The sequence below is a fragment of the Mandrillus leucophaeus genome, unplaced genomic scaffold (assembly GCF_000951045.1).
Source record: "Mandrillus leucophaeus isolate KB7577 unplaced genomic scaffold, Mleu.le_1.0 Scaffold354, whole genome shotgun sequence".
Lineage (NCBI taxonomy): Eukaryota > Metazoa > Chordata > Mammalia > Primates > Cercopithecidae > Mandrillus > Mandrillus leucophaeus.
In genome coordinates, this window is record NW_012103743.1 from 1,123,716 (window position 1) to 1,133,779 (window position 10,064).

Below are 10,064 nucleotides of genomic sequence, written 5' to 3' on the forward strand. Positions count from 1 at the left end.
TAACATTTAACAGGCTTCCCTAAATCAAACTTCAGATTCAAAATTGTCTTTCCTAACCTGCCAAGACCAGCTTGGTTGGGGAGACCCTAACTCAGAGGCACTAGAGGAATCAAAGACATACACAGAGAAATATAGCATGTGGAGTGGGAAATCAGAGGACTCATGGCTTTCAGAGCTCAGAGCCCCAAACAGAGATTTACCCACATATTTATTGACTGCAAGCCAGTGATAAGCATTATTTCTATAGATTATAGATTAACTAAAAGTATTCCTTGTGGGAAACAAAGAGATAGACCAAAATAAAGGGATGGGCTCTGGCTAGTTATCTGTAGCAGGAGCATGTCCTTAAGGCACAGATGGCTCATGCTGTTGTTTGTGGTTCAGGAACGCCTTAAGTGGTTTTCCACCCTGGGTGGGTCAGGTGTTCTTGCCCTCATTCCAGTAAACCCACAACCTTCAGTGTGGGTGTCATGGCCATCACGAACATGTCACAGTGCTGCAGAGATTTTGTTGATGGCCAGTTTTAGGGCTAGTTTATGGCCAGATTTGGGGGCCTATCCCTAGCACTAACCACTAGCTTTCAGATGCTACAGAGGGCCCCTAAAGCATCCAGAAGAGAGGTAAACAGGATTATTTGGGATATTTAGGTATGTGGGATTGCCAACATGATGTTTAATCTTCTTCAGTTTATATTTTAGTGAATAATATTAACATATGTTCCAAAATTTTATGGAATTTCTATAATTCTAATGTCTGAGTATATGCTATCAATCATAATTAAGGTTATTATGTTAAGTTATTGTAAACCACAGAAATTACCAAATTTCTTTGTCAATTGTGTCTTGTCATTGTTGTTGTTGTTTGAGACAGTCTCGCTGTGTCACCCAGGCTGGAGTACAGAGGCATGATTTCGATTCACTGCAACCTCCACCTCCCAGGTTCAATCAATTCTTATGCCTCAGCCTCCTGAGTAGCTGGGACTACAGGTATGTGCCACCATGCCTGGCTAATATTTTTGTATTTTTAGTAGAGACAGGGTTTCAACATGTTGGCCAGATTGGTCTTGAACTCCTAACCTCAAGTGATCCGTTCGCCTTGGCTTCCCAAAGTGCTGGGATTACAGGCATGAGCCACCATGCCTGGCCATTGTGTTATTGACTGTAACTACCCTAGACATTTTGTCATTCCCAGACAATTGTTGTCTTGTTTTAATCCTCTTCAAAAGATGGTTTGTAATCAGCTATAGGACTTTGACAGGTGCTCTTAAATATAAGTTTCTAATAACTTTGGAGATTATGACATTGGAACAAAGGAAAAACATACAGGGCTGATGAAGAGCTGAAATGTTCATAAACATCAAGCAAAACAAGAGTTAACAGAATGGACTGAACTAATAGAAAACTGAAGTAATTAATTTTTTAAACCTTTTTGCTTAAAACATTGCTGATCCTTGGCCAGGCACAGTGACTCATACCTATAATCCCAGCAATTTGAGAGGCCAGACAGGTGGATCACCTGAGGTTGGGAGTTTGAGACCAGCCTGGCCAACATGGTGAAACACCATCTCTACTAAAAATAGAAAAATTAGCCAGGGGTAGTGGCAGGCGCCTGTAGTCCCAGCTACTCAGAAGGCTGAGGCAGGAAAATTGCTTGAACCTGGGAGATGGAGGTTGCAGTGAGCCGAGATAATGCCACTGCACTTCAACCTGGGTGACAGAGTGAGACTCTGTCTCAAAAAAAAGTTGTTGATCCTTGTTTTGTTTTTCAGAGTCAAGGAAACAAGCTATATACAGCCTTTAACAATTAGGTGAGGTATACTCTTGTAAACAAAACTTGGAGCATGTTTGTTTCTTTCTGCGTGACTTCTCCAAAATTTGAAAACTGTTTGTGAGTACTGTTAACTTATGGTAATATAGTTGTTTGCATCAGTGCAGTAAGAATCCATTTCATTTTGCAACAGGACACAATTGGAGAAATTAGTTATTTTACTGGCTTTGACTGGAAGGGTATGCTTCCCTTTAAGGAATCAAGCTTGACTTACAGAGCCAATAAAAGCCACTTGGGAAAACTGACCTCATACCTTGTCTACACAGTCCCCATGCAGGGTTCCTAAGCTGTAGTGAGTAGAAAATGTCAGTTTTTTACAGGTCTAGGAATCCCATATTTTTGGGACTATAAGAAGAGAGGAATTCACGCAATTCATAGGTATTTGAGGGTACAAACCCATGGCTGGGCTTCGCTTTAAAAACTCCTATCTGAGATTTCTTATGGAACAGAGTTCTATCAAAGCCAATTTTAAAAGCCTATATAAAATTAATTATTCCTGTTGCACTTTATTCAAATAATCAGGCCAAGTATAGAACTAAAGTTTGACTGGGCATGGTGACTCATGCCTGTAATCCCAGCACTTTGGGAGGCTAAGGCAGGCGGATCACTTGAGGTCAGGAGTTCGAAACCAGCCTGACCAACATGGTGAAACCCCAACTCTACTAAAAATACAAAAATTAGCCAGGCGTTATGATATGCACCTATAATCCCAGCTACTTGGGAGGCTGAGGCAGGAGAATTGCTTGCACCCAGGAGGCGGAGGGTGCAGTGAGCCAAGATTGTGCCACTGCATTCCAGCCTGGGCAACAGAGCAAGACTCCATCTCAAAAACAAACAAACAAACAAAAACCCTAAAGTTTATTTTGCAAACAACTCAGTCCTATCATGATTTGTTTTTAACAAAAATGAGGACCAGAGAGAGACAAATTATATTTCAAAACTTATATACTTGTCATTAAATTCTAATCTCCTTGGTTGTTTTTAGTTCTTGCCTACATTTTAGACTAACCCTGCTTATTGCTGTAAACCAACTAGCAATCTCTAGCTGCAGCTCAGGAAAAAAAAAAAAAGAAAAAAATAAAAGAAAAAGAAATGGGTAATGTAAAAATCTAGATCACTATTCTAGTTCTGAGCAATTACCCTGCAAATCCTGCCAGGTGATGTGAGTAAATAGGGTGCCCATAACCCAGAGCTTTCTTTGTTTTAGAAAATAGAACCAAAGAAGTTAACCAAAGCCAAACCCCATGCATCCAAATCTTAGCAGGCATAAATATAGCTACCAGTTATCTGGGCATGTTGGCAGCCTTGGGATAGCTGTCCTTACCCCCACCCCTTTGCTTTGTTTTAATACATGTCCTCTAATAACCCAAATTGTTTCTTCTTTCCTAAAGGCTATCAAGCTCCAAATAGTGATGCAAATGAAATCACACATGGATGCACCTTTCTTCCAAGGACTCTTATACTGACCACAGTAGGAACCCTACCAGCTGTTCCCCACACAACCCCCTCTCCAGTAGAAAGTAGCCAGAAGGCTACTAATCTCCCCATCTCCCCACCTCCCTAACAGCAGTTACGGCCTTCACCCTTGAGGAGGGGGAATGAGAGAGGAGAAAGGAAGAAACTGGTGAGGCAGGCAGTTACGGTGGATTCTCGATTACATTCTTTCAAACAAAAGAACAGCCTGAAAAACCAAGCTGCACAGTCATTGCAGTACATTGAGCTTCATAGAGACAGCACCGGGGCAAGTGAGAGCCGGATGGGCACTGGGCGACTCTCTGCCTTGCTGAGGAGAAATAACTAAACATGGGCAAAGGAGATCCTAAGAAACCGAGAGGCAAAATGTCATCATATGCATTTTTTGTGCAAGCTTGTCTGGAGAAGCATAAGAAGAAGCACACAGATGCTTCAGTCAATTTCTCAGAGTTTTCTAAGAAGTGCTCAGAGAGGTGGAAGACCATGTCTGCTAAAGGGAAGGGAAAATTTGAAGATACAGCAAAGGCGGACAATGCCCATTATGAAAGAGAAATGAAAACCTACATCCCTTCTAAAGGGGAGACAAAAAAGAAGTTCGAGGATTGCAATGCACCCAAGAGGCCTCCTTCAACCTTTTTCCTGTTCTGCTCTGAGTATCACCCAAAAATCAGAGGAGAACATCCTGGCCTGTCCATTGGTGATGTTGCAAAGAAACTGGGAGAGATGTGGAATGACACTGCTGCAGATGGCAAAGCAGCCTTCTGAAAAGAAGGCTGCAAAGCTGAAGGAAAAGTACGAAAAGGATATTGCTGCATATCAAGCTAAAGAAAAGCCTGATGCAGCAAAAAAGGGAGTTGTCAAGGCTGAAAAAAAGCAAGAAAAAGAAGGAAGAGGAGGAAGATGAGGAAGATGAAGAGGAGGAGGAGGAGGAAGATGAAGAAGATGATGATGAATAAGTTGGTTCTAGCGCAGTTTCTTTTCTTGTCTATAAGGCATTTAACCCCCCTGTATGAAACTCACTCCTTTTAAAGAAAAAAATGGAAATGTAAGGCTTTGTAAGATGTGTTTTTAAACTGTGTAGTGTCTTTTTTTGTATAGTTAACACACTACCGGCAGGGCACTGTGGCTCACGCCTGTAATCCCAGCACTTCGGGAGGCTGAGGTGGGTGGATCACGAGGTCAGGAGATCGAGACCATCCTGACTAACACGGTGAAACTCCATCTCTACTAAAAAAAAAAATACAAAAAAGTAGCCGGGTGTGGTGACGGGCGCCTGTAGTCCTGGCTACTCGGGAGACTGAGGCAGGAGAACAGCATGAATCCGAGAGCTGGAGGTTGCAGTGAGCCGAGATTGCGCCACTGCACCCCAGCCTGGGTGACAAAGCAAGACTCCGTCTCAAAACAAAAAACAAACAAACAAAAACCACACTACCGAATGTGTCTTTAGATAGCCTTGTCCTGGTGGTATTTTCAATAGCCACTAACTTTGCCTGGTACAGTATGGGGGTTGTAAATTGGCATGGAAATTTAAAGCAGGTTCTTGTTGGTGTACAGCACAAATTAATTACATATAGGGATGGTAGATTTTTCATCTTCAGTTGTCTCTGATGCAGCTTATACAAAACAATTGTTCAGTTAACTGAATACCACTCTGTAATTGCAAAAAAAAAAAAAAGTTGCAGCTGTTTTGTTGACATTCTGAATGCTTCTAAGTAAATACATTTTTTATATAAAAAAAGAAAAGAAAAATCAAGCTGCAGGCACAGATAAGGGAACTTGCATGGGGCCTTGCCTAAGGCATGCCCACAGATGCACAGATAAGAAAGCCTACACAGGTAACTTGCCTAGACATGCTTGCAATGGAAAATTCCGTCTCCTGACATATGTGCAGTAAGGGAAACAAAGCAATACGGAGTAACTCAAGCTAAAGGCACACATGCACATTAGGAGCATGGGGTAGAGCTACTAGAAAGTCACACCTTATGCAGATGAGACACCCAGCCCTCATCAGTTTCCTGTAGAAGCCTTTGCATTCAACTGTAAAAATGGCAACCCTCTTTTGGGCCCTGTCTCCACAGCGGAGAGTTTTCTTCTTTTGCTTATTGAACTTTCATTCCAACCTCACCCTTGGTGTACACACACCTTAATTTTCATGGTCATGAGAAAAAGAACTCCAGATGATACCTTAAACAATGAGAGACTGCCACGTTGTGGTGCATTGATGAGACTATAGCACTAGCTTGGGGAAAACGATACTGAATAAATATCAGATGCTGATTCAGTGCTTATGCAGCCTTCTAGAGAACCTTGCCCCAGCCCTATTAAGTACTGTCACCTAGCTGGCACTGTAGCTGTACTGTAGCTGGTCTACAAAAAACCATTCCACCATTCTGTCAAGCCAGATGCTTCAGGCTGATGGGGAACATGGTAAGACCAGTGAATTTCATGAATATGGGCTCATTGCTGCACTTTTCTGGCTGTGAAGTGTGTTCCCTCATCAGAAACAGGCTGGGTATGGTGGGTCATGCCTGTAATCCCAACACTTTAGGAAGCTGAGACAGGAGGATTGTTTGGGACCAAGAGTTCAAGGCTATAGTAAGCCATGAGCATGCCATTGCACTCCAGCTGAGCAACAGAGTGAGACCCTGTCTCAAAAAAAGAAGCAATGCTATGTGGAATATTATGATTGATGATGGATAAGGCATTCCATAAGTTCAAATCCATATCCAGGGTGTCTGGTCCAGTAAGGACAGAATGCTGCCCCTTCCATGATGGGAGAGGACCAATGTAGTCAACTGCCACTAGGTCAGATAATGCCCACCGAGTCACATGAGAACTTGGTGGCCCATGGTCAAGTATCCAGCTTCTACAAAGTCCAGCTGCCGGACAAGAGCTGTCTCTCAAAAGAAGATGGCAAGGCCTTGCTCCAAAATCCTAAGGGCCTGTGCTGCGATTCACCAATAGAGGTTGGCCAAAGGCTCCAAACAGCATCCTTCTTGCCACTGACACCTCAAGAACCATTGGATCTGTGGAATCATACGGCCGAAGTGGTAGAGCTTTAAAATATGACTGCCCCACTGGATTTTGGACTTGCGTGGGCCCTGCAACCACTTTGTCTTGGCTAATTTCTCCCCTTTGGAAGAGCTATATTTACCCAGTACCTGTACCCCCATTGCATCTAGGAAGTAACTAGCTTGCTTTTGATTTTACAGGCTCATATGTGCAAGGGACTTGCTTTGTCTCAGATGAGACTTTGGACTGTGGACTTTTGGGTTAATGCTGAAATGAGTTAAGATTTTTGGGGGACTGTTGGGAAGGCATGATTGGTTTTGAAATGTGAGGACATGAGATTTGGAGGAGCCAGGAGCAGAATGATATGGTTTGGCTCTGTGTCCCCACCCAGATCTCATCTTGAATTGTACTCCCATAATTCCAACGTGTTGTGGAAGGAACCTGGTGGGAGATAATTTGATTCATAGGGGCAGCTTCCCCCATACTGTTCTCATGGTAGTGAATAAGTATTACAAGATCTGGCCAAGTTGTTCCTTACTTTCGGATGCTACAACATCTTCTAACATATCAGAGGTTTGGCTTTTGCGTCTTCCACATTCTCTCTTGCCACTGCCATGTAAACAATCCCGCCATGATTGTGAGACCTTCCCCAGCCACGTGGAACTGTAAGTCCAATTAGACCTCCTCCTTCTTTTGTAAATTGCCCAGTCTGTGGTATGTCTCACCAGCAGCGTGAAAACAGACTAATACAAGTGGGGACACAGATCCAAACCATATCAATATACATATGCCTATGCAAAAAAACAGAGAGAGAGAGAGAGAGAGAGATAATTATGTGTGTGTGCATTAGCCAGAGTTCTCCACAGGAAAAGAACCAGTAGGATGTGCATATAGAGGGAAATATATTTATTTTAAGGAATTGGCTCATGCGATTATGGAGGCTGGCAAGTCTAAAATCTGAGAGTAGACTGGTAGGCTAAGACCCAGGGCCCGATGCTGCAGTTCATTCACATACAAAGGCATCTGTTGCAGAATTCCCTCCTGTTCATGGGCCATTTTTCTCTGTTCAGGCCTTCAACTGATGGGCGAGGCCCACTCGCATGGTGGAGGCCAATCTGCTTTACTCAAGCCCACTAATTTAAATTTTTTTTTTTTTTTTTTTGAGATGGAGTCTTACTCTGTCACCCATGCTGTAGTACAGTGACATGATCTTGGCTCACTGCAATCTCCACCTCTTGAGTTCAAGCGACTCTCCTGCCTCAGCCTCCCGGGTAGCTGGGACTACAGGCAGGCACCACCATGCCTAGCTAATTTTTGTATTTTTTAGTAGAGATGGTGTTTCACCATGTTGACCAGGCTGGTCTCGAACTCCTGACTTCAGGTGATCTGCCCGGTGGCGTGAGCCACTGTACTTGGCTTAATTTAAATGTTAATCTCATCCAAAAACACCCACATAGAAACATACAGACTAATGTATAACCACACATCTCTGGCCCTGTCAAGTTAACACATGGAAGTAACCATCACAATAGGTACGTGAGTATACGTAAACACAGTCCCTAGCTCTGTCTGTGGAGAGGGACTAGAATCCATGACACCCCAACCACAGTGAGGACATTCTGCACCCAGATTTCGCTTTCAAATACCATTCCCTAATAAAATAAATAAGGACTCCATAGAATTTCTCCTCCATTTTCTCGAAAAAATGGCTGATTCCAGGATTGGAACAGGGAAATATAGATGAAATTAGAAAATGTCGTAGCATCTGAAAGTAAGGAACAACTTGGCCACAAGCGGTGGCTCATGCCTGTAATCCCAGCACTTTGGGAGGCCGAGGCAGGCAGATCACTTGAAGCCAGGAGTTCAAGACCAGCCTGGCCAACATGGTGAAACTCTTCTCTACTAGAAATACAAAAAGTAACCAGGCATGGTGGCGGATGCCTGTAAGCCCAGCTACTTGGGAGGCTGAGGCGGAAGAATCTCTTGAATTTGGGAGATGGAGGTTGCAGTGAGCCAAGATCTTGCCATTGCACTCCACCCTGGGCCACAGAGTTAGACTCTGTCTCACAAAACAAAAACAAACAAAGGCTTTATGGGAAATATGTGAAGGGCTCCAGAGACAAGGAGACAAGCAGGCTCTGTCTCAACACTTCTTTTTAGGTAATCAATGCTGCCAAGGCTACTACCTTGCACAACTCCAGGAGGCACTGTTGACTTAGAGTACATGGAGCACAGTGAATGGTGCCCACTGGGATCCCTGCTAGTCCTGCAACAGCTTCTGGAATTGTGCAGTGTGGTGGCCTTCATGATGTTCTTTTTCATTTCCTTTGCAAAAATCAAGGCATCATTCTGCTAAAAATAGGAAAAAATGATAAATTTCAAGTAATGTTTTGCTTCTAAGCATTTTCCAAAATGTCTTAATGAATTTTTACTTAAAAAAAGGGAGGTGAGGGACAGGGGGCCTGGGCCCCATGACTCATGCCTGTAATCCTAGCACTTTGGGAGGCCGAGGCATGCAGATCACCTGAGGTTGGTAGTTGGAGACCAGCCTGGCCATCATGGTGAAACCCTGTCTTTCCTAAAAATACAAAAATTAGCTGGGCATGGTGGCAGGCACCTCTAATACTGGCTACTTGGGATGCTGAGGCAGAAGAATTGTTTGAACCTGGGAGGCAGAGGTTGAGTGAGCCGAGATCACACCACTGCACTCCAGCCTGGGTGACAACAGCAAAACTCCTCCTCACAAAAAAATAAAGTCCAGGTGCTGTGGCTCACGCCTGTATTCCCAGCACTTTGGGAGGCCAAGGTGGGCAGATCACCTGAGGTTGGGAGTTTGAGACCAGCCTGACCAACATGGAGAAACCACATCTCTACTAAAAAAATACAAATATTAGCAAGGCAGGGTGGTACATGCCTGTATTCCCAGCTACTCAGAAGGCTGAGGCAGGAGAATCGCTTGAACTTGGGAGGTGGAGGTTGCAGTGAGCTGAGATTGCATCATTGCACTCCAGCCTGGGCAATAGAGCGAGACTCCGTTTAAAAAAAAAAAAAAAAAGAAGAAGAATCACTTGACCCTGAACTTCAATTTCTAATTCCTAAAGTAAGAATAATCACACATATTTCAGCAAGCCATTGGGAAATTGAATGAGGAAATGCATGGAATGCTCTTTGGGAGCTATGAAGTACGATGTAGTTATAGTAACCATGGTAACAACATTGCGTTAGTGAGATGTAAAGTTGCGCACAAAGCACCAGTAACAAATTCTCAATCTCTGAGGAACTCTGAGGAATTCTGTGTACTTGGCAGCAATTCCTATGGATTGACAACCATTCATCCCACAAATATATTTCACAGCCAACTCTTCGCTACGCTCCAAGCTTAAGTTGGGGATATGTATTAAGAACTGTGGAGAGCATAAGATTTTACCCTACATGGTAGCTAACTGAAGTGCTAACAGAACACACAAGATTCCTGGGTCAGAGACAAAAGATTTTATTCCTCACAGCATGAGAAGCAGCATAAATATCAACATATTTGCATTAGTTCCTCTTACCCCCAAGTCCCACAGGGGTAGGGTTGCCAGATTTAGAAAACAAAAATATAGAGCACCCAGTTGGATTTGAATTTTAGATTAACAATGAATACATTTTTAGTATGTCCCAAATACTGCATGGGGTGTGCATATACTAAAAAAGTATTCCTAAAAAAAGTATTCTTTATTTATCTGAAATTCAAATTGAAGGGGGTGTCT

The 10,064-nt window shown here is 43.2% G+C and overlaps 1 pseudogene; it reads left to right on the forward strand.

Annotated features, from left to right (window-relative positions):
- The first annotated feature begins 3,630 nt into the window (after positions 1 to 3,630).
- On the forward strand, positions 3,631 to 4,256 carry LOC105546325 (annotated as a pseudogene).
- The last annotated feature ends 5,808 nt before the right edge of the window (positions 4,257 to 10,064 follow it).